This window comes from Protopterus annectens, chromosome 3.part1, assembly GCF_019279795.1.
Source record: "Protopterus annectens isolate FY-2018-M chromosome 3.part1, PAN1.0, whole genome shotgun sequence".
Classification (NCBI taxonomy): Eukaryota; Metazoa; Chordata; order Ceratodontiformes; family Protopteridae; genus Protopterus; species Protopterus annectens.
Genome location: NC_056732.1, coordinates 732,444,327 through 732,471,726, shown reverse-complemented (window position 1 = coordinate 732,471,726; position 27,400 = coordinate 732,444,327). Strand labels below are relative to the sequence as shown.

Genomic DNA, 27,400 nt, shown 5'->3' with positions numbered 1-27,400 from the left:
AATGAACTTTGCCAAACAGTTCAGTGACCTTTAGGGAAAGGCTGCTGAGGTATAAATGCACCTCTAGAATCTGTCCAATGCCCTGAACTGTGTGTGTGTGTGTGTGTGTGTGTGTGTGTGTGTGTGTGTGTGTGTGTGTGTGTGTGTGTGTGTGTGTGTGTGCGCGCGTGGGGTGGACTTAAGAATTCTGCTCTGCCAGCTCTTAGTGGCTATCACAACCATGGCATCAATGAGGACCCCCTTACTCTACTGGGTCCTGTCCTTAGGAGGGGGGCAAAGAACTTGTCAGGATGGCAGAGGATGGGCTCTACAGTATGTCCCCTTCCATACCCGGTGAGAGACTAGATCTATAAGGTTATCAGCTTCGGGAGTCACCCAAGACCTAGACGAGCTGGACCCAAAAGCTTCAAACACCACAGTCTCCTCCTTCGGAAGGGGAATCACAGGACCAACCACCTTTCTGCCTGAGGACTTCTAAGATGTCTCCAAAAAAGACATCATGGGGCAGAGATCTTGGGGACCCCCTCTCCTCATCAAAGTCAGTATCATTGGTGAGCGACTCCTGAGGTGAGTCAATGTGCCTCCTCCTGCATGTTCTCTTGCAGGGAGCCTCCTCAGTGGGATGGTCTGGAGAGGTGTCTGTAGAGGTTAAAGTTCTCGAGAGTGAGACTGGATGCTTGACAGAGCCGGCTGTCACCATGTGATAGGTCTGTGAGGATAACAGCTCAGATCGGATGGTGGCAGGGCTGTAGGATCCTACGAAAGAGTAGTTGCATTTCTTAGATAAGAGAAGGCCCTCTCCACCACCTCAAAAGCAGAAGCCCCAGACAGCACCATGCCCAATCCTGCCCGGATCCATATCTTGAAGGGGTAGTTGGACTAGAGCTGTCCAACATCAAAAGCTCCAAGGGGTAGGGACAGTTCCAACAACCTCTGGTAAACTAAGCCCCCCAGAACCAGTGCCGATACTTCAGCTCCAAGACTCATCCTGTTTCACGGGAATCGGCGCCAGAAAGTCTAGTATGCAGCTGGAGTTGAAGATCTAGCCATATTTGGATCCGATGCAGACTCGGGATTCTCAGATCCAAAGGCTCTGAAATAGCTGGCTGGACTGTAGAAGGAGAAATTAGTGTGGGAAATAGAAAGGAGGCTCACGGATCAGATGGGAGATGGAGCCGGGATAACCCCATCTGAATCGGAGCTCTGACGCACTTCCTCATCATCCTATCCTCTTTGGCTTTAGAAAGGTTCCTGGAGGATCTGATGGAGGTAGTAGTAGACTGGGGCAAAGACCCTCTCATTAGGGTCTCTTGTAGGCCAGGAGTATCATGAGGATCACTGACATCAGTCCAAGAATTTTTAGGAACTCAACTGCTAAGGTGATACCCCATCAGAATTCCAGAAACACCGTCTGCTACGACAGGACTTGTGTTTGAGAAGAAATGCCATTCTTTTGTTGGATTCTATTAAACACCCCAAAATGATCATTCTCTACGAGAGTATCAGACAACTTCTGGAGGTTCAACTTGATTTAACCCTAACTAGGAGAGTAAGGCTGAGACCTTCTCTAGCAATTTCAAACACCTGGAAGCAGATTCTGTATAGATCAGCAAGTCTTCCAAGTACAGAAGATGTGAATGTTCATAAAGTCCGACAGTGAGTCACTACCTGGGTAAGGCATCTGGCAAACAGTTGATGCACAGTGGATAGCTCAAAGGCAATACAGTAATCAGACAGTGCAAACCAGACACAAATAATCTCATCTACTGAAGTGATGAAAAATGGAAATGACACTGCAAACATCCTTGAAGTCCAGAGTCACCATGCAGCAGTTGTCGGGCAAAATAGGAAGCACAGTCTGCAGGGTAAGCATTTCGAATTTGGGGACCTTGTCAAAAATATTCAGAAAGAAAAGATATAACACTGGTCACCACAACAACCCTTTTTGGGGAACCAGGAAAATTCACAGGAGAAACCTCTCATTCTTTATGAAAGCAGGACCAGTTCTATTATCCCAAAGTCCAGTATTTACTGGAGAATAGAAGGGAATTACGTATTCTGTTCCAGTAGATGAGGGGGACCCCCCCAAAATGCTGCATTTCTAGAAATAGTATCAGCCCCTTCCAAGACACATTTTAAAAGCATGTTTTGACACCCATGTAACAGTGGAAACAATATTTTTTACAAACCTTTTGCTCTGCAGGCAATAATGCAGCAAATTAGTCTAAGAGTACATGCATCTTAACATAAACCTCCACATAAAACACTGGTAGTTAAACATTTTAAAAGCTACCATGCTGGTCTGCACCAGCTGCTTTCCCTGAAATTCTAACCACTTAACTAGTTTACCTTGAAGGATTGAGTTAGATGAAGATATGTTCTTATTAGCAACAGTTGCTGGGGAACAAACGAGGGGTCTGAGTTTGGAGGCTAGCATACCGTAAATTTCTTAAAATACCTTCTTAGGCAAAGCCTCAATAATCACTGCAGAACTCCAAACCTTCTAGAAGACATCTCCTAATGGTGGGATAAATGGAGGAAAGGTCTCAATGTCTGGGGCCTCATCCTCCAATAGATCATAAACCCAGTTAATCTCAAACAATGCTTTCTGTCAGATGAATACATCTCTACATCTAGGCAACATCTGGGAAAAATTAAACCTCTGTTTTGGGTACCTATTCATTATCAAAGGAAACAGACTGCTCTGACTCAGATCAGAGCCCTGCGACACAGGATCTCTTCAAAAAGAGAAAACTTAAAATGGCTGGAGGTGGAAATGCCAGCACTACTCATAACCTAGTAATGCACCCCTGTGTTCAACTGCCTGAAAAACTGATCTAGTCACAGCCACCATTTCAGGTGATAAACTAGTCAGAGACTGTTGACGCACCATCAGATGGGTCTATTGTCTCTTTTTAGCATGTACTGCATTAACAGGGGAATCCCCCAATGTTGGGGAATGTATCAGCACTGGCAACACATTCTGCACACAACTTCCCCTCCACCTAAAGGATTTGTTTTTCCCATACCCGAAGCAGACAATGGTACAGCCCTGGAGGATGTGTCCAACCCTTGCGCAATACACAGCTGTATTACAACAACCAAACCAGGGGACCTGGAGGTAACAGAGGATGAGTGGTTTGACAGCCTGCCCAAAGATAAGTCTTCTGCGGAACAAACGTGCATGTTTGTCTGTGTGCGTGTGTTAGGCAGTGTACTTGAATCCATCAAGACAAAAGAAAAAAAATGAATACGAAGTACTGGTTGCATGTCCAGCCCAGAGTTCTCACTAAATAGTAAACTGAAGTCTATTTCTTTAGAGAAACTATACTAGATACTGTGTGTGTGTGTCTTTCGGCTTTTCCTGGTTAGGGGTCGCCACAGCGGAACTCCGGTCCACTAATGATTGGCAGTAGATTTTTAAGTGCCGAGGTGCCGGCCCTGACGCACAACCTTCATCGAAGTTACGCCCATTCACGCATGTCTCCACACAGAAGACGCTCTAGCTGAGAATCGAACGGGGCAACGTCTTACTCTGAGGCGACAACGCTACCGCAGCACCACCACCGCAGTAGAAACTACACTAGATATTACACTGTGAAAAAAAGGTGGCAGTTTCAGTAACTCAGAATAAAGTACAATAAACACATGAGAGATCCCCAATATACATAAAAGCTACTTTAACCTAACACACACAGCCTAAAATAGCCCTAGACCAAGAATTAAGCAGATTAAGAAACTGGCAGAAATGTCAAAAAATGGTGTCAAAACTGTGATTTAAACAATAAACTTGTGTAAATCTATTCACATACATCAATCAATACAAACTTAAAACGATGAATTAAATATAGACTTAAAATTCCTGTCAGAAATGTCTCACAAACAAAATGATGCCCAAATTGTGAACTAGATGAAAAAAATTAAAATACCTTGAATAAGTTCAATGACCACAAATAACCATAGCCCCAAAGAAAAAAAATGCAAAAACAGCAAGTTTTGCTGTCAAAACTTTCAAAAAAAGCTTTTAATCAATGAATATAACAGCTGCAAGTTACTCATGACTTTGGCAGCACGAGTCAATGAGAGGAACTGCCTTAGTGCAGAAACTCAGATAATCAGAAACAGCTATAAAATGCTTTAAAATGGGTAAAAAACACACAAACTCAGAAAAAAACTTAAATAAAAAAACAGTACAAATGTTATACTGCAAGAGAAACCACACAAATTATATACTATATACACACCGGCTGTGTGCTACACGAGCTAAATGAGGAATTAAACCCGCACATAAGGCAGCTGTTTAATCTCAGCCTTACCACAGGATACGTGCCCAAGGAGTGGCGTACGGCAACTGTGGTCCCACTCCACAAAGGTGGCGCCTCTACGGACCCTGGTAATTACCGCCCCATAAGCTTAACAAGTCTAGTCTGCAAAGCTATGGAGAGGATCATAATGGAGCTCATAAACAAAGATATAGGGGACTTGCAGACATTGGACCCGACCCAGTTTGGCTTTGTCAAGGGAAGATCATGCCTTTTGAACTTGGTGGACTTCTTGAAATAGTCACCAAGGCCATTGATGAGGAAAGGCAGTCCATACAGCCTACCTTGACCTTGCAAAGGCTTCGACACAATACCCCACTCGGTATTGTAGAAAAACTACCAGCTTAAATGTAAACCCATATGTCACAAGATGGGTTGCAAACTGGCTTAAGGACAGAACCCACAGGGTTAGAGTTGCTGGCTGTGTCAGACTCCAAGCCGGTCACAAGTGGTGTCCCACAGGGCTCGGTCCTTGGCCCCTATTGTTTGGCATCTACTTCTCAGAAGTACAGGCCAACATGGGAGGACTTTGGCTGACAAAGTTTGCAGATGACTGCAAACTGCCATAGTGGAAAGTGCATCGGACACTGATATCCTTCAGAAGGGACTCACGGAAACAGATAGCTGGTGCCAGAGCCATGGCCTGAAGTTAAACGCCAAAAATGTATAGTCATACCCTTCGGGAAAACAAGGTAACCCCAAGCTACCATATAGGTGGCAATCCACTAAGCACAGAAGAGGTTATCGGGGACCTGGGGACCCAGGTTGACAGTGGCCTTTCTTTTGACACTCACATTGCTAAAGTGGTTAGAAAGACCTTCTACATTGCCCACCTGATCATGAAGGGATTCACATCCAAATCTAGTGAGGTCATTGTTCCCTGTACTCTTCACTTATCAGACCAATGATCGAGTACAATGCCCCATTCGGGATGTATCTCACCCGACATCTGCAGCAATTGGAGAGACCCCAAAAGTTCCTCACCAAAAGGATAAAGGGACTCCAAAATCTGTCATATGCTGCCAGATTGAAGAAACTCCAGCTCTATTCAGTCGCATACCGTCTGCTCAGAGGTGACATGTGCCTGACCTACAAGGCCATGTCCAACCCGGAATTAATGGACATGCTCCACCTCAAAAATCCAAATCCACCAAAACCACTAGAGCAAGCGACTTAAACCTTAGCACGGATATAAATAGGACGTGCTGGAGGGATAGATTTATCACTCAGAGACTCCCTATGCTGTGGAATAAAATCCCGGTCCATGTGAGGCAGAGCACCTCGCTGACTCTGTTCAAGAGAAATCTAGACCTGTGGATGGGAGATCGTAGGTTTACCCCGGGAATCATCTCTGGGTCACTGCTGGACAGAGGCACAACAAACTAATGGGCACAGTATTTTTCATATAAGGGGTGGCGTAAGCCACAATAATTTGGGCTAGGCTTATAAATGCCTTAGGGCAGATAGCCTAGTATAAACCTATGAACCTATGAACCTATGAACCTATATGGGGGGACGCAAATCAGCAGAATATACCATTCCAGCACTAATAGAAAAAGGCAGAGGGAGGATATAGAACTCAATTCTGAGCACTGCAGCTATCAACCTAGAGAGAGAAGCAGTACCCCCAATAGATCTTTCTCGGACTGCAGCACAAAAAAAAAATGGTATGGTCCTGTCTGACTGTGGAGGGCTTTCCTGGTCCTGCCAGACGATCGATACTTATTCACACACAGGCAGTGGGAGGAGTTCTGAGCTTTGGCAGACTGCCAGACGGAAGGTACCAAGGCACTGCTACCCATATGTCAGTAAAGCAGTGCGTGCAACATATTTACATACTGTAATAGAGTTCACCTAATAAAATTCCAGAACATAAATCATTACCCTTACAAGCTTATGATCTTCCCTCACAATACTGCTTTGACTTTTTTTCTGCTTTACATTTATGCACTAAGTATATTTATATGTTTAAATGACTGTATCATATAGCAAGTCTTCTACTTTCATTCATGTACTGCTTACATTATGAAAAAAAGACAAAAATATATCCTTTACCATTTGTGTATGTTTGTCTTTCAAGCCATTTTTCTTCCAACTCTAGTGCCTACACTAACATCTTTCATTTTGCTTGTTTTAAGTTTCTTTCTATACTGTCAGTCTATTTTCTCCATCTATACAAACATCTTCCTCCTCCTCTTACTATGATCAGATTCAGCAATTAACTCAGTTTGCATAGTTTGTTGCATATTTTCATTCTCTAACACAGTCATAACAAAACTCGATACATAAGCAATATGGCTTACAGTTTTTAGCTGTATGGTTTACCTGCCCAACACACATCACCTTTTTCTACCTTCATCAAGTGATCTTCTGCAGCATCAAAAATGCACACAATGAACATCACACAATGAATACCTAACAGTTTCTTTTATTCCATTAAAAATAAATTTATGCTTCACAATATTTTCTTTTTCTTGCAGTGCTACCCATATTTCCCATCCACTGGTCCCAATTTTTTTTCATTATCTAGTATGCCCCAGGAACGTACAGAATGAAATAGACAAACGGTCCTTAATGTTCTCATTTTAGGCCATCAGACCCGGTCTCTATTTAACAGTGGAGTAAACTGCCTGAAACACATTCATTCCAAGGATATTCCTGCTTAGAGTCAACTACATACACAAATTTGTCCATTAATACAAATCTCTCAAAACACATTACAAAACTGCTCCTTTCCAAAATGAACCAAGTAGTAAATCTGTGATGTACTAAATCTCTACTTTGTCCTAAACAGCAAAATAAAAGAACATACACACAGACTGGTACAAATGTCGGCTCAGAATTTCAAGTAGCTATAGCGTTGAATAAACACCATACAGGTACTCTCCACTCAATAATCCACAGGGCTCAGTCCTCACAAAAACTGAATCAGGGTCCAGGCAACACCAGCAAGTATCCACTCTCAAACTGGATTCAGCCTAAACAAGGTATACAGAGGGAATGGAAATCCTTATGCGGTATTTGCTTCCCACAAGAAATACAATTGTTAACTTTGTCTGACATCGGTCTGAGGCAAGAAAAGTTTCTAACGGGTACTTAGCTTTAAGAAGACTTGGTTTCAATTTTCGTAATTTCAGGAGCTGGCCGACCGCACTTGCGAACTGCTTCTGCTTCAGGCACCTTCACGGCAAAAAAGACTGAAGAAAATGGAGTCGGCTGTGTCTTATATACCTGTCGCACTGACGTCAGGAAAGTAAGCGACAACCGACGCCAGACCTAGACTTTGGAATTCGGCCGACCGAGGACCCGCCTGACGGCAGGAGAACCCATCTGTTATGACTGCAGCTGTATGCACGATGAACATCTGAATCAGGGTCCAGGCAACACCAGCAAGTATCCACTCTCAAACTGGATTCAAACCTGTCTTGTTGCCCTAAAGAACTCCAAATATAGATATCAAATCTGTGGCATTTGATGAGAAATCATTGCAAACACACATGCCAGGCTTCTACAGACTTCTGGTTATTAGGCAGACCCTGCACACATATGTGAAACGCATCACAGCTCTTGGGGATATGCTTGAGGCAAATAAAGAATTTGGGATTACCTGGTCGCAAAGTAATACGACCCAGGAAGAAAGTCTCCTCAAAATACTGCAACACTGGTGCAGATTTTTCAGGATTTTTTTTTTAGTAAGCATTAGGTACTACCAGACACTTAACATTCTAACAGAAGGCTGCATTAGAAAGTACAGTTCTGTACACTTACCATAAATGTAGATGTTCGAGTGTATTCACTGTTGCAGTCATCACACTTGGGTTATCTGCCTGCAGGCAGCCCTCAGTCGGCCCGAATATCAGAGTCTTGGGATTTCTGCGTCGGATGCTGTTGCTTCTTCCATGACGTCAGGTCGTCAGGGGTATAAAACAGGCAGCAGACGCCATTACATCAGTCTTTCTTGCCCCAGATGTCAGGAACTCCCCAAATAGGAAGCTAGTACATGGCGTGGAACACCACCAGTAAAAAGTAAACACCACTGCCATAAAAAATGGCCATAGAGAGGATAGGTAGAAAGGACAGAGAAAAACAGGGGCTGGAGGGAGGGGAAACCAGGACTGCAACAGTGAATACACTCTAACATCTACATTTATGGTAAGTGTACACAACTGTACTATATTCTTTGTGTTTCACTGTTGCAGTCATCACACTTGGGTTGATTCCCAAAGCTGAGGAAGGGTGGAGGCCGTCAAGAGAAGTTAGGGCTGGCTAGCAGGCCTTGTAAGACTGCTGTAGCAAATCCAGCTCTGGATTTAGAAAAAAATAGGCAAGTGGTAATTCTTGGTGAAGGTGTGTACAGAACTCCAGGTTTCAGCTTCCAGATGTCCCTGGTAGGGACTCCCCTGAGAAAAGCTGTAGATTTGGAAGTAGCCCTAGAGGAATGTGTTCTGATCCCCTGTGGGGTAGGTTTTCCATGGTGCTTGTAGCAGACATGGATGCAGTGTGCTATCCATTTGGAAATGGTTTGCTTTTAAATGGCCTTGCTCTCTGCCCCTGTAGCAAAGCTGACTAGCAGCTGGTCAGATTTTCCGAAAGGTTTAGTCCTGTCAAGGTAGAACCTGAGCTGTCTGTGCACGTCCAAGGAGTGCAGGATCCTTTCCCCTTTATTTTGAGGATTAGGGAAGAAGGTTGGCAAATGGATGGCTTGGTTTAGAGCCACACTGGAGACTACCTTAGGTATGAAGGATGGGTTAGTCCTGAGGAAAACCCTGTCAGCATGGAAAATAATGAAGGGTTCCACAGCCATTAGTGCCTGTAACTCAGACACACTTCTAGCTGAGGTTATGGCTAAAAACAAGGCTGTTTTCCAAGAAAGGAATTTTAACTCTGCTGAAGCCGCAGGTTCAAAAGGGGGAAGCGTGAGCTTTTTCAGTACAAAGTTAAGGTCCAAGGCAGGGGTGGGTGCTCTCCTAGGAGGCCTGAAGTCGTTAGCCCCTCTCAGGAACTGTTTGATGACAGGGCGAGAGAATAGAGATGGCACGGTATTATAATGAGCTGAGATGGCAAAGGCATGAATCTTAATGGAGCAGGATAGGCCTCTGTGGAGTAGCTCTGCTAGGAAATCAAGGATTTGAGATAAGGAGGGCACAGCTGTGTCCTTTCCTTGAGACCGATTCCAAGAACAATATCTTTTCCACTTTTCAGCATAGAATTTCCTAGTACTAGGCCTTCTGGCCTCAAGAATGACGTCCAGTACCTGTTTGCTGAGGGTTGCTGGTGGAGTATTCAAGGGATAAGCCAGGCTGCAAGGTTTAGGGTTTGTAGCTGTGGATGCAAAATCTGTCCCTCTTGCTGAGGCAGCAGGGAAGGTGACTGATGAAGGTGCCAGGATGGCACTGTTGTCAGACTGCGCAAGAGTTGGTACCAGTGCTGGCGTGGCCAGGTTGGGGCAATAAGAATTGCCCTTGGGCTGTCCTGTCTGATCTTGAGTAGTACCTCTGAGAGGAGGACCAGAGGGGGAAAGGCACACATTGAGAGGTTTCCCATTTGAAGGATAAGACATCCACCTTTCCAAGCCCTGCTGTGAGGGTTCCTGGTGCAAAATTTGCTCAACTGGTGGTTCTCAGGGGAGGAAAAGAGGTCCACCTCCGGTGTTCCCCACCTCTGGATTAGAAGGTTGAAGGTGTTGGGCTCCAATTTCCACTTGTGTGGTTCCAGGATATTTCTACTTAAGTCGTCTGCCAGTGAATTCTGTTTGCCTGGCAGGAATTGAGCTTGTAGATGCACTTGGATGCTCAAGGCTGTATTCCACAGGGCCATGGCTAACCTACAGAGTGGGTAAGAATGGGTTCCCCCCTGCTTGTTTATGTACCAAATAACTGTGGTGTTGTCTGCTTTTATCAGCAGCTGTCCTGGATGGATTAGGCATTTGAAGGCTATCGCAGCATACTGTACAGCTAACATCTCTTTTTGATTGATGTGCAGGAGAATTTCTCCTTGTCTCCACTTGCCCTGAATGCATTTGCCTGCCATGTGAGCCCCCCACCCCACCCCATGCATAGTCTAATGCATCTGTAGTCAGGATTTGAGCGGAGAGGGGTTGAGTGAAAGGCAGTCCCTTGTTGTGGTTGCATGCTTCTGCCCACCAAAGAAACTCTGCCCTTAGACAAGGTATGATAGGAATGACTGCTTCCAGGTCCTGAGAATGTTGGCACCAAAGACTTAGTACCATTGAAGCTTCCTCATATGCAGTCTTGCATATGGAATTAGCAGAATGCATGAGGCCATGAACCCTAGGGCTTGCAGTATTTTCCTTGCAGATAGCTGGGTTTTGGTGGCCATTTGTTTGAAGTAGTTATTCAAACAAACCTGTTTTTTCTGGAGTGAGAAATGCCATCTGGGAAGTTGAGTTCAAGCTTGCACCCAGGAATACAATGTTTGACTGGGCACCAGTTGTGATTTCTTTTCGTTGATGGTGTACCCCAATGAAGACTAAGAGTTTTTTTTACAAATGCCAGGTGCTGAAGTAGCAATTCCTGATGGTCCACCTGAATCAGGCAATCGCCCAAGTATGGGAAAAGTTGGATATTTCTCTGCCTACAGTATGCAATGGCTGGAGCCAGGCACTTGGTGAATACTCTGGGCGTAGTAGATAAGCCAAAGGAAGTGAAAAGAACTGACAGTGCATAGAGCCTGTCCTGAAGTGTTGATATTTCCTGCAAGACTCCCTTATGGGGATGTGCAGATAAGCTTCTTTTAAGTCTAGGGTGACTAACCAGGCATCCTCGGCTAGCACAGGGATAAGCTGTTGCAGGGTAAGCATTCTGAATTTTGGGACCACCAGAAAAGTGTTGAGAATTGATAGATCCAGGATTGGGTGCCAACAGCCCTCTTTTCTGGCCACCAGGAACAGTCTGGAGTAGAAACCCTGTCCCCTTTGTTCTAATGGAACAGGTTGAATGGCCCTGATATTGAGCAGGGAAAGTACTTGCTTTTGAGCCTCTGCTCACTGGTTTGGAGGAAGGTCTGGAAACTCGCTTGGGGTTGGCAGGGAATGGAAGCAGAATCTGTACCCCTGGGATACAATGTTTAGAACCCATCAGTCCTGAGTAATGGACATCCAGTTTTGGGAATGAAGGGCAAGTTTTCCTCCTAGGGGAGCAAGTAGTTGGGCAGGGCTGGGAAGGATAACTGAAAAGTCATTGTGAACTTTTCCCATAAGGGGGTGGCTTGCTACTCCCTGTTTTTGAGGTGGGAGCACTCCATTGTTTAGAACTCTGCATACCCTGAGACTGTAGTCTTGGTGGTCTGGTTCCCCTGGGTTTGGACTGAGAAGGCCTGGAAGGGGCTGGAAAGGAGCAGTTTTTAGAAGGCCAATGCCTACTGAATCTAGGTGGCTGCACTTGTAAGAATTCTTTAACTGTTTGCATAGATTTAGCTTTTTCTTCCATCTTTTTAAGAACCTCTTCTGCTTTGGTGCCAAACAAATGGTCCCGATTTAAAGGAGCATCTAGTAATTTTGATTTGACATGGTCTGGCAAGGTTTGTTCCTTCAGCCAAGCATGCCCTCTCAGTACAGACCCAGTGACTGCAGCCCTGCAAGATGCTTCTAGGACATCAAAGCCACACTGCAAAGTATGCTTACTAACTTGGTTTGCAGAATGCATTAACTCTTGTAAATCTTTAATTTCTGCACAATCTGGTGATAACACCATTTTCTGTTTAATTTGTTCCATAATATGCTGGTGGCACTTCAACATGTGAAACTGGCAATTCAATGCCCTGATGGCAAGAGTTGCAGAGGTATATACACTTCTTACCCAATCTGTCTAAAGCTCTGGAATCCCTGTCTGAAGGAGTAGGGTTTTTGGCTGTAGTAGCTTTAACCCCTTTAGGTCCCTGGGAAATGGTCTCTAGATCCGCAGTAGGATTCTTAGAGAGAAATTTGTGACAATGTGGTACTCTGTAGTACCAGTCAGGTTTTCTAGGGGCCGTGTATGGAGTAAGACTGGACTCCATGAAGACATCTACAACATCCAGGATAGGGGGTATAGCTAGAGGCCTGTGCTGAGGCAACTCTAAAAATTCTCCGAGTCTCTTTTTGGACTGAGGATAGTCCTGTCATTCCCAGCAGAAATGCTCTCTTAAAGTATGCAAGGTTTCACCAAAAGAAAAATCCTCTAGAGGGGAGGCAGAGGGAACAAATTCCTCTGCATCTCAATCCTCAAAGGTTGATAAGGGTATGTCCTGGTAATCAGAAGGGTCAAAGTCATCGGACTCTTGGTCTGTAGAATCATAAAAAAACTCAATTCTTTGTCTCTTAGCAGGCGAAGGCTGGCTTCCCCTAATTAGGGTGATAAGGTCTTCAGCCATTCTAAGCATTGTTTTTGTGGCATGGAAGCTTGAGCATACGCTTTGGTCATCTGTTTTCTAGGCAAAGTGCGTACTCTGGGCCTGAGAAACTCGGTAGTTTTAGCTAAAAATGAAGTTGTCGGTTTAATGCGAACATCAGTAGGTCAAAATACACCCTGAGAAGCCAGTGGCTGCACAGCGGCTCCGGACCCATCCAAAGTAGAGACAACTGCAGGTTCCACAGATGAAGCATCTTGCGGCATACCGAACTCCAAATGGGTCTCAGTAGAGGCCTGTGAATCTGTAAAAGCGGGCATCAGAGGCTGCAAAGGCGCCTCACTGAGTACCGGCGGACTGGAGACTAGCTTAACGGAAGCGTAGTCGGCAGTTTTGGACCTATGCGGTCTGTCTTTATTCTTTATGCTTTTTTAGAAGATAGGTAGTCGGATGGCATATGAAAGCCATTTCGGAGTACGGAGAATGAGAGTGAAAGAATTTAGCAACAAAAATAGCCCGACAAATGGTTTGGGCATTAAAGGCAAAACCGACAGCAAGGGACGTTGTGGTCTGGTTCTAAACAGGTGACGCAGTAAGAATGAAAATCTGTGTGAGGTATTTGCTTTCCACACGCAAGACAATTGTTAACTTTTTCTGACATCTGTTAGAGCAAGAAAAAAGAATCCCCAACTGGGTACTTAGCTTTATAAGACTTCACATTTGAAACTTGAAACACGAAAATTTCAGGTAGCGGCCAACCAGCACTTGCGAACTGCTTCTGCTTCAGGCTCCTTCTCGGCAAGAAAGGCTGATGTAATGGCATCGGCTGCCCGTTTTATATCCCTGACGCCATGGAAGAAGCGACAGCATCCGACGCAGAAATCCCAAGACTCTGGTATTAGGGCTGACTGAGAGCTACCTGCAGGCAGATAACCCAAGTGTGATGACTGCAACAGTGAAACATGAACATCTATGCAAACAGGCTAGACCATGCCTTTGGAGCCACCTCCAGGCACATTGGGGAAAAGTGGAACAAACATCTCTTAGATCTGGTGTTTGGAAAACCTGGTCTTAATATTTTGTAATGTGGCAGATTCAAAACCGGTTATGTACTGTGGGGAAACAGCCAACTTCAATTCATCCATATATTTGAGAGTTCACATTACAGTATAAGCTTTTCAAAGTGCTGTGGGACATCAACATGAACAAAAGATAACTGGTTGCTGCCAATCTTCCAAGTCATCATCCCATGAATACTGTAAAGTCACCCCAATCTTTCCTTTAGTCAGAAAGGTACAGTCTGCAAACCACTGCAAGGTATAGCTAAAATTCTTCAACAGCAGCTGTCAGGAGTAAAATCTCCAGGTCAGAAGTTGCATATCCATGTCTCTTGCATCATGCAGTTACTGCAGTAACTGGCACAGTGCCTCAGAAATACTCATGGCTCTTTCTCAGAGACCAGACAGCAGGTTGTATGCTGTTGCCTCAGCTGAATATGGTGGAAAATGGTGTGTAATGGATTTAAAGCAAGGCTTCTCATTCCTCTTACTGCTATGCTAATTGTGTGTCCACTGCAACTGTCACTAGTCTTTAGATGATATGGCCAGTATGATTTTCATTTAACTTATTGATTTTCATTTAACTGTTATCTTTACTATACAAGTAACAGCCTGAGCAATATTTCTTTCCCCTCTGGCACTGTATATGGCCATACATTGTATTGATAGCCCCAGTGGTTGGAAAAGGTCAGTCTAGTTGCTTTCTTCATTGCAGGCATTCATTTCTTCCAAAGTGCCAGCTCAGAAATTCTGAGGTTAGTTTTTTTTTATACAACTAATTTATATATGGCTTAAAAGTGTTTCAAAAACAGGGGCCTCTAATATACTTATGACTCTGTTTGATAAAATGATACCAGCCCAGAACTATGGGAAATATAATCCTGTTCGATGAAGTTGTAGCAAGGGCTCTTTTTCTTCTGTCATTTTGCACAGATTACTTCTTACTGGTCAGATTCTTATACTCTGCGATCATAGCTCTAAAAGTACAGTTGTGTACCTACCATAAAATGTAGATGTTTGAGTGTATTCACTGTTGCAGTCATTACACTTGGGTTATCCTGCTGGCAGGCTACCCGCAGTCGGCCTGAATTCCAAAGTCCTAGTCCGGCGTCGGTTGCTGTCGCCTCTTCCCTGACGTCAGTGCGCCAGTGGTATAAAAGATGCAGCAGACGCCATTTTCCTCCGTTTTTCTTGCCCCAGATGTCAGGTGCCCCCAAAAGGGTAGGCTAAACAATTTGCAAATAAAAAAGCATGCACAAACAAACATTAGCTTCCTCTACAAGCAAATACACCACATAGGTTGTATAAAATAGAGAAGTACAAATAAGTCCCAGCAATGAAAGGGGGATGGTGGGAGAGTACCCTGGACTGCAACAGTGAATACACTCGAACATCTACATTTATGGTAGGTACACAACTGTACTATGTTCATCGTGTTTCACTGTTGCAGTCATTACACTTGGGTTGAATCCCAAAGCTGAGGTTGGGCGGCTGGGTCTAAATAGGATTAGGAGTGGCTATGAGGCCCTGCAGGACTGCAGTGGCAAAGCCTGCTCTGGATTTAGAGTAAAGAGGTAAGTGATGGTGCTTGGTAAATGTGTGCACTGTACTCAAGTTGCAGCCTCCAAAATTTCCTTGGTTGGTACTCCTCTGAGAAAGGCTGCTGCCCTGGTAGAATGTGGCCTAATATTCTTAGGCACTGATTTGCCATGCTGTGCATAGCAGAAACGAATGCAGTGTCCTATCCATTTTGAAATAGTCTGCTTTGAAATAGCTTTCCTTGTGATCCTGCAGCGTATGCCACAAAAAGTTGCTCAGTTTTTCTGAAAGCTTTTTTGTCCAAGTAGAAGCGTAGCTGCCTGTATATGTCCAAAGAGTGTTGAAGTCTCTCCCCTTTATTCTGGGGATTTGGATAAAGGTTGGTAAATGAATGGTCTGGTTAAGAACCACACTAGATACTACCTTTGGCATAAATATTGGGTTTGTTCTTAGAAAAAACCCTGTCAGGATGAAAAATGATGAAAGGTTCCACTGCCATTAATGCCTGTAACTCTGAGACTCTTCTTGCTGAGGTTATTGCTAGGAGCAGAGCAGTTTTCCATGATAATAATTTTATCTCAGCTGTATTGGCTGTCTGAAAAGGAGGCAGTGTGAGCTTTTTCAAGACAAAGTTGAGGTCCCATGTTGGTACAGGTGCGCTCCTTGGGAGTCTTATGTTTTTTGCCCATCTGAGATACTGCCTTAGTAGTGGATGAGAGAAAATAGGAGGTTCCGTATTGTAATGAGCTGAAATAGCACAGGCATGGATCTTAACTGATAAGGATAGGTCTTTGTCCAGCATCTCAGTCAAGTATTGTAAAATCTGAGGAATATTAAGGACAAGCAGTTCAAGTCCTTGTGCCTGGTTCCAAGCACAGAATCTCTTCCATTTTTCTGCATAAGATTTCCTGGTGCTGGGCCTCCGGACTTCCAAAATGACATCCATAACTGCTTTAGAGAGAGGTGAGTTCTGAGTGGCTATATTATTCGCCAAGCAGCCAGATTTAAGGTTCTGAGTTGGCTGTGCAGGATCCGATTGTTTTGTTGTGTCAGCAGATGAGGAATTTGAGGTAAAGTCCAGGCTGGTCCTTGAGACAAGCTCTTTAGGATTGGGTACCAGTGCTGGCATGGCCAGTCTGGGGCAATCAGAATCATTTTTGGCTTCTCTTGTCTGACATTTAGGAGTACTTTGGGGAGTAGAGGCAGTGGTGGATAGGCATAAACTGTTAGGCTTTTCCAGCTGAATGATAGAGCACCCACCTTCCATGCTTGTGAGTGATAAGTCCTTGTGCAGAATCTCTGTAGTTGGCAGTTGTGAGAGGAAGCAAATAGATCTATGTCTGGGCATCCCCATGTCTTTGTTATCATGCTGAATACTTGTGGATCTAGTTTCCACTCGTGATGGTCCATGAGGTCTCTGCTTAGCTCGCCTGCCAGAGCATTTTTCGTTCCTGGCAGCAATTGTGCCTGCAGATGTACTTGATAGGCCAGTGCTGTGTTGCACAAAGTCATGGCTTGCCTGCAGAGGGGGTAGGAATGTGTGGCCCCTTGCTTGTTTATGTACCACATGACTGTAGTATTGTCCATCTTTAGTAATAGTTGTCCTGGATGTAGCAGATCCTTGAAGGCTGTCAGGGCATTCTGTACAGCTAGCATCTCTTTTTGATTGATATGAAGATGCATTTTGCCTGTGGGCCACGTACCCTGTATGCATTTTCCCATGTGTGCTCCCCAGGCATAATCCGATGCATCTGTTGATAGCGTATGCCTGGCTGTGGGTAGAGTGAAATGGCTGTGGGTAGAGTGAAAGGCTGTCCCTTGTTGTGGTGACAGGGCAGTGCCCACCATCGAAACTCCTGTTGCAGGCAGGGAATGAGAGTAATTACTGTTTCCAGGCTGTGGCAATGTTGAGTCCAAACACTTCTTAGATACCATTGTAGCTTCCTCATATGCAGTCTTGCATACGGAATTAGCAGGATGCTATGAAGCCCAAAGCCTGCAGATTTTTTCTTGCAGGTAGCTGGGTCTTTGGTGCCATCATTTGAAAATGAGTCAGTTGCCTTTGTCTGGCGTGAGATAAGCCATCTGGGCAGTGGTATTTAAGCTTGCACCCAGGAATATTATCTCTTGAGAGGGCACTAGTCTCGATTTCTTTTCGTTTACTGTGTACCCTAGGCAAATTAATAATCTTTTTACAAACGCCAGATGCTTTAGTAGAATGTCCTTGTTGTCTGCTTGAATAAGGCAGTCGTCCAAGTAAGGATATATTTGAATTCCTTTTTGTCTGCAAAATGCAATTACTGGTGCCAGGCATTTTGTGAAGACCCTGGGTGCAGTAGATAAGCCAAAGGGCAGCGCAGAGAATTGATAATGTATTGAGCCAGCTATGAATCTGAGGTATCTTCTGCAAGACTGTCTGATTGGGACATGCAGGTATGCCCTCTGAGGTCCAAAGTAACTAGCCAAGCCTTCTTGCCCAGCATGGGTAGAAGTTGGTGTACTGTCAACATTTTGACTTTTGGAACGTCCAGGAAAGTATTTAGAGTAGACAGGTCTAGTATTGGTCTCCAAGCTTTGTCCTTTCTGGGTACCAAGAAAAGTCTCGAGTAAAATCATCGTCCTTGCTCTTGCTGTGGTACTTTTTGAATAGCCCTCATGTCCATGAGAGCAGAAATTTGTCTTTGTGCCTCTGCCCATTGATTGCGTGGCAGGTCTGGCATACCTTTTGGTCTTGGAAGGGTGTGAAAGTGGAACCTGTAACCCTGGGAAACAATATTTAGTACCCATTTGTCTTGGGTAATTAAGTGCCAATTTTGTGAGAAAAGTGCAAGTCCCCCCCCCCCCAAGGGTGCCTGCAAGAGGTAAGTGCTTGGCATTGTTAGAGGGAAGTCATTGGGACCGTTTCCTATAGGGTTGAGATTTGTCTTCTCTGCCTTTGGGGGCAGAAGCACCCCATTGCTTAGGTATGTATGTGCCTTGTGGCTGAGATCTGCCTCTTGGGCATCTGTATCTGCCTCTGTGGCCTGTCTGACACTGGAAAGGACCAATTTTTTGAAGGCCAATTCCTGCTAAATCTGGGTGGCTGAACCTGTAAGAAATCCTTTACTGTCTGCATTGATTTTGCTTTATCCTCCATTTTCTTTAACACCTCTTCTGCCTTAACACCAAAGTATAATGCTGTAATGGAGCATCCAACAATTTTGCTTTAACATGATCAGGTAAACTTCGTTCCTTTAACCAAGCATGCCTTCGAATGACAGAACCTGTAACTGCGGCTCTGCAAGAAGCCTCTAATGAAGCAAAACCACATTGCAAAGTATGCTTTCCCACTTGCTCAGCTGCATGCAACAAATCCTGCATTTCCTTATTTTCAGTACATTCTGAGCTTGTAAGCATTTTCTGTTTGAGCAAAGACATCAGATATTGTTGGTATTTAAGCATGTGAAACTGACAGTTTAAAGCCCTTACAGCTAAAGTAGCAGAGGTGTAGACTTTTTTTCCCCATCTGTCCAGTGCTCTTGAATCCCTATCAGAGGCAACAGGAATTTTTGCAGTGGAAGCCTTGACCCCTTTGGGACCCTGTGAAATTGTTTCTGGGTCAGCAGCAGGGCTTTTCTAAAGAAATGTATGTGAATCTGGGACCCTGTAGTAGCTATCTGGCTTAACTGGTGCAGGGGGTAAATAATCTGGAGACAAACTGGATTCAGAAAAAACATCAACAACAATATCTAGTACAGGGGGAATAGCAAGGGGCCTGTGCTGAGGCAATAAAAGAAAATCTGAGCCTTTTCTTGGATTCAGAATAATCTTGGCTCTCACAATGGAAATGCTCCCTCATGATGTGCAGGGTTTCCCCAAAAGAAAAGTCCTCAGGAGGAGAGGCTGAAGGGATAGATTCTTCAGCATCTGAATCCTCATAGGGAGGAAGAGAATATCCCTGTTCTGAAGAGGAATCAGAGGAAATAGAAACCTGGTCAGAGGAATCATAGTCAGTATCTTGCCTAGGCCTTTTATCAGGAGGGGGATGGGAACCCCTGAGTAATTAGGTCCTCGGCCATTTTAAGCATCTGTTTCTTTGGCATGGATGACTGTCCAGGTGAATGCTGAACTTGTTTCTTTGTCTTTATTGGTGTTTTAAACTTTGTCTTGGCTGCTGATGTAGTCCTGATAGTAAGCTGTGTAGGTCTGAAAACACCCTCAGAAGCCGATGCCTGCTCAGCGGCTCTGGACCCATATGAGGGAATCGTTTCCGTAGGCCCAATAACTTGAGTTTCCAGAGGCCTAGGTGTCTCCACGTGGGAGTCGGAGGTGGCCTGTGGCTCTGAGGTAGCGGGTGTCAGGGACTGCGAAAGCGCCTCACTGAGAACCGGCGAATGGCCTAGAAAAGGCTTCATCGGTTTTGGACCTCGGATGTCTGTCCTTTTCTTTGTCCTTGCCGACAACTAGCAACGTCGTGGTCGGGGCCTAGGCAAGGAATACAGTAAGAGTGAAAATCCTTATGAGGTATTTGCTTCCCACAAGAAATACACTTGTTAACTTTTACTGACATCGGTCTGGAGCAAGAAAAAGTTTCCCCAACAGGGTACTTAGCTTTACTGAAGACTTCGGTTCGGAAATTCAATTTCGAAAATCTCAGGAGTCGGCCGACCGGCACTTGCGAACTGCTTTTGATTCGGGCAGCACGCGGCAAGAAAGACTGAAGAAAATGGTGTTGGTTGCATCTTTTATACCCCTGGCGCACTGATGTCAGGGAAGAGGCGACAGCAACCAACACCGGACCAGGACTTTGGAATTCAGGCCGACTGCGGGTAGCCTGCCAGCAGGATAACCCAAGTGTAATGACTGCAACAGTGAAACACGATGAACATCTGCTCAGCACAAAAAATCTAGGCAAAACTAAAAGTAATGGGGGAACAAAGCTACAAAAATAGGGACAAATTTCAAATATTTCACTTATAAACTTGGAAGGTTGCTAGAATAAAAGGTCTTGGGTTACCATACACGTTATGAAGGATAACAGTCTGAAACTCAAATGCCGGTTATTACTCAGTGAAGTCAGTCTTCACTGATTTGCCATAAAAATCCAGAAAAAGAAGTTATGTACTCACCATAATGTTCCATCTGAGTAGGTAACAATTTGTCTGCAACCTGTGGGGTATCGGATCCATCCTCGGATCCAAGACGGCAGCTTTCCAAGCTAAAAGATCCAAGCTCTCAGCTCCTCCCCCTTACCCATAATGCCCTGACAACTCCCTCCAGTCCTCAGATCGAGTTTGCCTAAAACAAGAAACAGACTAAGACCCTCGAAAGAGGAACACTAACCTAATGCAAGACCAGGTGAAACCTTGCGTCATGGAAATAACCATAAAACAGGTTAGGGGGAAGGATGGGGGGGTCGGTTGCAGACAAATGAAGTTACCTACTCAGATGGAATGTTATGGTGAGTATATAACTTCTTTATCTGAAGTAGTTAACTTCATTTGATCAGCAACCTGTGGGACAGAGTCCCCAGCTACCTAAATCCTTGGGTGGACCTCAAGGAAGGATACTCCGGAGCACTGCAGAGCCAAATGATGCCCTACTCCTGGATATCAGATCCAACTTATAATGAGAAATGAAGGTATGAGAAGAGGACAGTACAGTTGTGTACACCTACCATAAATGTAGATGTTCGAGTGTCTTCACTGTTGCAGTCATAACCGTAGGGTGCTCCTGCCAGCAGGCAGCCCGAGGTCGGCCAGAATCCCAAAGTCTGGGTCCGGCATCGACTGTATAAGCTAGTACCCTGACGTCAGTACGCTTTGGTACATAGCCCTCAGCCGACGCCATCTTCTCCAGCCTTTCTTGCCCTAGATGTCAGAAGTCCCCAACAAATCAAAAATGAATCCAACAAGGAAACACAAATACACCACAAAAAAGGAAAAGAGAGAAAAACAAACAGGGGATAGGAGGGAGGGAAACCCCGACTGCAACAGTGAAGACACTCCAACATCTACATTTATGGTAGGTGTACACAACTGTACTATGTTCTTCGTGTTTCACTGTTGCAGTCATAACTGTAGGGTGGAATCCCAAAGCAGTGTAAAAGGGGAGGAGGCTTTAGATAGAAGAAGGGGAGGCAAGAATACCCTGCAAGACAGCAGAGGCAAAGCCTGCCCTGGACTTAGAAAACAAGGGGAGATTGTAGTGCTTGGAAAAAGTATGCACAGAACTCCAAGTGGCAGCTTCCAAGATATCCTTGGTAGGGACTCCTCTGAGGAAAGCTGTAGAAGTGGCAGCTGCTCTAGTAGAGTGACTTCTAATGGTACCTGGAAACGGTTTCCCATGATGAGTGTAACAAAATCTGATTCCATAAGCAATCCATTTGGAAATAGTTTGTTTAGAAATAGGTTTTCCAAGAGAACTGGAGGCAAAGAAACAAACAATTGGTTAGACTTTCTGAAATCTTTAGTCTTGTCCAGGTAAAATCGTAACTGTCTGTGCACATCTAATGAATGTAAAATCCTTTCCCCTTTATTTTGAGGATTTGGAAAGAAAGTAGGAAGGTGAATTGTCTGATTTAAAGCCACTTTCGAAATCACCTTAGGCATGAAAGTAGGATTGGTCCTCAAGGATACTCTGTCCTGATGGAAAATAAGGTATGGTTCCACAGCCATGAGAGCTTGCAACTCTGAGACCCTTCTGGCAGAGGTCAATGCTAACAAAAGAACAGTCTTCCAGGATAGAAACTTAATATCTGAAGATGCAGCAGGCTCAAAAGGAGGCAAAGTAAGTTTTCTAAAATAGCCCTAGACCAAGAATTAAGCAGATTAAGAAACTGGCAGAAATGTCAAAATGGTGTCAAAACTGTGATTTAAACAATAAACTTGTGTAAATCTATTCACATACATCAATCAATACAAACTTAAACGATGAATTAAATATAGACTTAAAATTCCTGTCAGAAATGTCTCACAAACAAAATGATGCCCAAATTGTGAACTAGAGAAAAATTAAAATACCTTGAATAAGTTCAATGACCACAAATAACCATAGCCCCAAAGAAAAATGCAAAACAGCAAGTTTTGCTGTCAAAACTTTCAAAAAAAGCTTTTAATCAATGAATATAACAGCTGCAAGTTACTCATGACTTTGGCAGCACGAGTCAATGAGAGGAACTGCCTTAGTGCAGAAACTCAGATAATCAGAAACAGCTATAAAATGCTTTAAAATGGGTAAAAAACACACAAACTCAGAAAAAAACTTAAATAAAAAAACAGTACAAATGTTATACTGCAAGAGAAACCACACAAATTATATACTATATACACACCGGCTGTGTGCTACACGAGCTAAATGAGGAATTAAACCCGCACATAAGGCAGCTGTTTAATCTCAGCCTTACCACAGGATACGTGCCCAAGGAGTGGCGTACGGCAACTGTGGTCCCACTCCACAAAGGTGGCGCCTCTGGACCCTGGTAATTACCCCATAAGCTTAACAAGTCTAGTCTGCAAAGCTATGGAGAGGATCATAATGGAGCTCATAAACAAAGATATAGGGGACTTGCAGACATTGGACCCGACCCAGTTTGGCTTTGTCAAGGGAAGATCATGCCTTTTGAACTTGGTCGACTTCTTGAAATAGTCACCAAGGCCATTGATGAGGAAAGGCAGTCCATACAGCCTACCTTGACCTTGCAAAGGCTTACACAATACCCCACTCGGGTATTGTAGAAAAACTACCAGCTTAAATGTAAACCCATATGTCACAAGATGGGTTGCAAACTGGCTTAAGGACAGAACCCACAGGGTTAGAGTTGCTGGCTGTGTCAGACTCCAAGCGGTCACAAGTGGTGTCCCACAGGGCTCGGTCCTTGGCCCCTATTGTTTGGCATCTACTTCTCAGAAGTACAGGCCAACATGGGAGGACTTTGGTGACAAAGTTTGCAGATGACTGCAAACTGGCCATAGTGGAAAGTGCATCGGACACTGATATCCTTCAGAAGGGACTCACGGAAACAGATAGCTGGTGCCAGAGCCATGGCCTGAAGTTAAACGCCAAAAATGTATAGTCATACCCTTGGGAAAACAAGGTAACCCCAAGCTACCATATAGGTGGCAATCCACTAAGCACAGAAGAGGTTATCGGGACCTGGGGACCCAGGTTGACAGTGGCCTTTCTTTGACACTCACATTGCTAAAGTGGTTAGAAAGACCTTCTACATTGCCCACCTGATCATGAAGGGATTCACATCCAGATCTAGTGAGGTCATTGTTCCCTGTACTCTTCACTTATCAGACCAATGATCGAGTACAATGCCCCATTCGGGATGTATCTCACCCGACATCTGCAGCAATTGGAGAGACCCCAAAGTTCCTCACCAAAAGGATAAAGGGACTCCAAAATCTGTCATATGCTGCCAGATTGAAGAAACTCCAGCTCTATTCAGTCGCATACCGTCTGCTCAGAGGTGACATGTGCCTGACATACAAGGCCATGTCCAACCCGAATTAATGGACATGCTCCACCTCAAAAATCCAAATCCACCAAAACCACTAGAGCAAGCGACTTAAACCTTAGCACGGATATAAATAGGCGTGCTGGAGGATAGATTTATCACTCAGAGACTCCCTATGCTGTGGAATAAAATCCCGGTCCATGTGAGGCAGCGCACCTCGCTGACTCTGTTCAAGAGAAATCTAGACCTGTGGATGGGAGATCGTAGGTTTACCCCGGGAATCATCTCTGGGTCACTGCTGGACAGAGGCACAACAAACTAATGGGCACAGTATTTTTTCATATAAGGGGTGGCGTAAGCCACAATAATTTGCGCTAGGCTTATAAATGCCTTAGGGCAGATAGCCTAGTATAAACCTATGAACCTATGAACCTATGAACCTATATGGGGGGACGCAAATCAGCAGAATATACCATTCCAGCACTAATAGAAAAAGGCAGAGGGAGGATATAGAACTCAATTCTGAGCACTGCAGCTATCAACCTAGAGAGAGAAGCAGTACCCCCAATAGATCTTTCTCGGACTGCAGCACAAAAAAAAAATGGTATGGTCCTGTCTGACTGTGGAGGGCTTTCCTGGTCCTGCCAGACGATCGATACTTATTCACACACAGGCAGTGGGAGGAGTTCTGAGCTTTGGCAGACTGCCAGACGGAAGGTACCAAGGCACTGCTACCCATATGTCAGTAAAGCAGTCGGCAACATATTTACATACTGTAATAGAGTTCACCTAATAAAATTCCAGAACATAAATCATTACCCTTACAAGCTTATGATCTTCCCTCACAATACTGCTTTGACTTTTTTTCTGCTTTACATTTATGCACTAAGTATATTTATATGTTTAAATGACTGTATCATATAGCAAGTCTTCTACTTTCATTCATGTACTGCTTACATTATGAAAAAAAGACAAAAATATATCCTTTACCATTTGTGTATGTTTGTCTTTCAAGCCATTTTTCTTCCAACTCTAGTGCCTACACTAACATCTTTCATTTTGCTTGTTTTAAGTTTCTTTCTATACTGTCAGTCTATTTTCTCCATCTATACAAACATCTTCCTCCTCCTCTTACTATGATCAGATTCAGCAATTAACTCAGTTTGCATAGTTTGTTGCATATTTTCATTCTCTAACACAGTCATAACAAAACTCGATACATAAGCAATATGGCTTACAGTTTTTAGCTGTATGGTTTACCTGCCCAACACACATCACCTTTTTCTACCTTCATCAAGTGATCTTCTGCAGCATCAAAAATGCACACAATGAACATCACACAATGAATACCTAACAGTTTCTTTTATTCCATTAAAAATAAATTTATGCTTCACAATATTTTCTTTTTCTTGCAGTGCTACCCATATTTCCCATCCACTGGTCCCAATTTTTTTTCATTATCTAGTATTCCCCAGGAACGTACAGAATGAAATAGACAAACGGTCCTTAATGTTCTCATTTTAGGCCATCAGACCCGGTCTCTATTTAACAGTGGAGTAAACTGCCTGAAACACATTCATTCCAAGGATATTCCTGCTTAGAGTCAACTACATACACAAATTTGTCCATTAATACAAATCTCTCAAAACACATTACAAAACTGCTCCTTTCCAAAATGAACCAAGTAGTAAATCTGTGATGTACTAAATCTCTACTTTGTCCTAAACAGCAAAATAAAAGAACATACACACAGACTGGTACAAATGTCGGCCCAGAATTTCAAGTAGCTAGCTTGAATAAACACCATACAGGTACTCTCCACTCAATAATCCACAGGGCTCAGTCCTCACAAAACTGAATCAGGGTCCAGGCAACACCAGCAAGTATCCACTCTCAAACTGGATTCAGCCTAAACAAGGTATACAGAGGAATGGAAATCCTTATGCTATTTGCTTCCCACAAAATACAATTGTTAACTTGTCTGACATCGGTCTGAGGCAAGAAAAGTTTCAAGTACTTAGCTTTAAGAAGACTTGGTTTCAATTTTCGTAATTTCAGGAGCTGGCCGACACTGCAACTGCTTCTCCCAGCACCGCGGCAAAAGACTGAAGAAAATGGAGTCGGCTGTCTTATATACCTGTCGACTGGCGTCAGGAAAAGCGGCGACAACCGACGCCAGACCTAGACTTTGGAATTGCCGACCGAGGACCCTGACAGGAGAACCCATCTGTTATGACTGCAGCTGTATGCACGATGAACATCTGAATCAGGGTCCAGGCAACACCAGCAAGTATCCACTCTCAAACTGGATTCAAACCTGTCTTGTTGCCCTAAAGAACTCCAAATATAGATATCAAATCTGTGGCATTTGATGAGAAATCATTGCAAACACACATGCCAGGCTTCTACAGACTTCTGGTTATTAGCAGACCCTGCACACATATGTGAAACGCATCACAGCTCTTGGGGATATGCTTGAGGCAAATAAAGAATTTGGGATTACCTGGTCGCAAAGTAATACGACCCAGGAAGAAAGTCTCCTCAAAATACTGCAACACTGGTGCAGATTTTTCAGGATTTTTTTTTTAGTAAGCATTAGGTACTACCAGACACTTAACATTCTAACAGAAGGCTGCATTAGAAAGTACAGTTCTGTACACTTACCATAAATGTAGATGTTCGAGTGTATTCACTGTTGCAGTCATCACACTTGGGTTATCTGCCTGCAGGCAGCCCTCAGTCGGCCCGAATACCAGAGTCTTGGGATTTCTGCGTTGGATGCTGTCGCTTCTTCCATGACATCAGGTCATCAGGGGTATAAAACGGGCAGCAGACGCCATTACATCAGTTTTTCTTGCCCCAAATGTTAGGAGCCCCCCCAAATAGGAAGGTAGTATATGGTGTGCAACACCACCAGTAAAAAGTAATACCCCTGCCATAAAAAAATTGCCATGTAGAGGATAGGTAGAAAGGATAGAGAAAAACAGGGGGTTGGAGGGAGGGGAAACCAGGATTGCAACAGTGAATACACTCTAACATTTACATTTATGGTAAGTGTACACAACTGTACTATGTTACTTGGGTTACACTGTAGCAGTCTTCACACTTGGGTTGATTCCCAAAGCTGAGGAAGGGTGTAGGCATTCAAGCAGAGTTGGGGCTGGATAGCAGGCCTTGTAAGACTGCTGTAGCAAATCCAGCTCTGGATTTAGAAAAAATAGGTAAGTGGTAATGCTTGGTGAAGGTGTGAAAAGAACTCTAGGTTGCAGCTTCCAGAATGTCCCTGGTAGGGACTCCCCTGAGAAATGCTGTAAAGGTGGAAGTAGCCCTAGTGGAATGTGTTCTGATCCCCTGTGGGGTAGGTTTTCCATGTTGCTTGTAGCAGAAATGGATGCAGTGTGCTATCCATTTGGAAATGGTTTGCTTTGAAATGGCCTTGCCCTCTGCCCCTGTAGCAAAGCTGACTAGCAGTTGGTCAGATGTTCTGAAAGGTTTAGTCCTGTCAAGGTAGAACCTGAGCTGTCTGTGCACGTCCAAGGAGTACAGGATCCTTTCCCCTTATTTGAGGATTAGGGAAGAAGGTTGGCAAATGGATGGATTGGTTTAGAGCCACACTGGAGACCACCTTAGGCATAAGGATGGGTTAGTCCTGAGGAAACCCTGTCAGCAAAAAAAAGGGGTCCACAGCCAATTAA

The 27,400-nt window shown here is 44.2% G+C and overlaps 1 protein-coding gene across 1 annotated transcript in view; it reads right to left on the bottom strand.

Moving 5' to 3' along the window:
- PKHD1L1 (PKHD1 like 1) overlaps positions 1-27,400 on the bottom strand; it is a 1,597,738-nt gene that overhangs the window by 1,060,781 nt on the left and 509,557 nt on the right. The window lies entirely within an intron of this gene.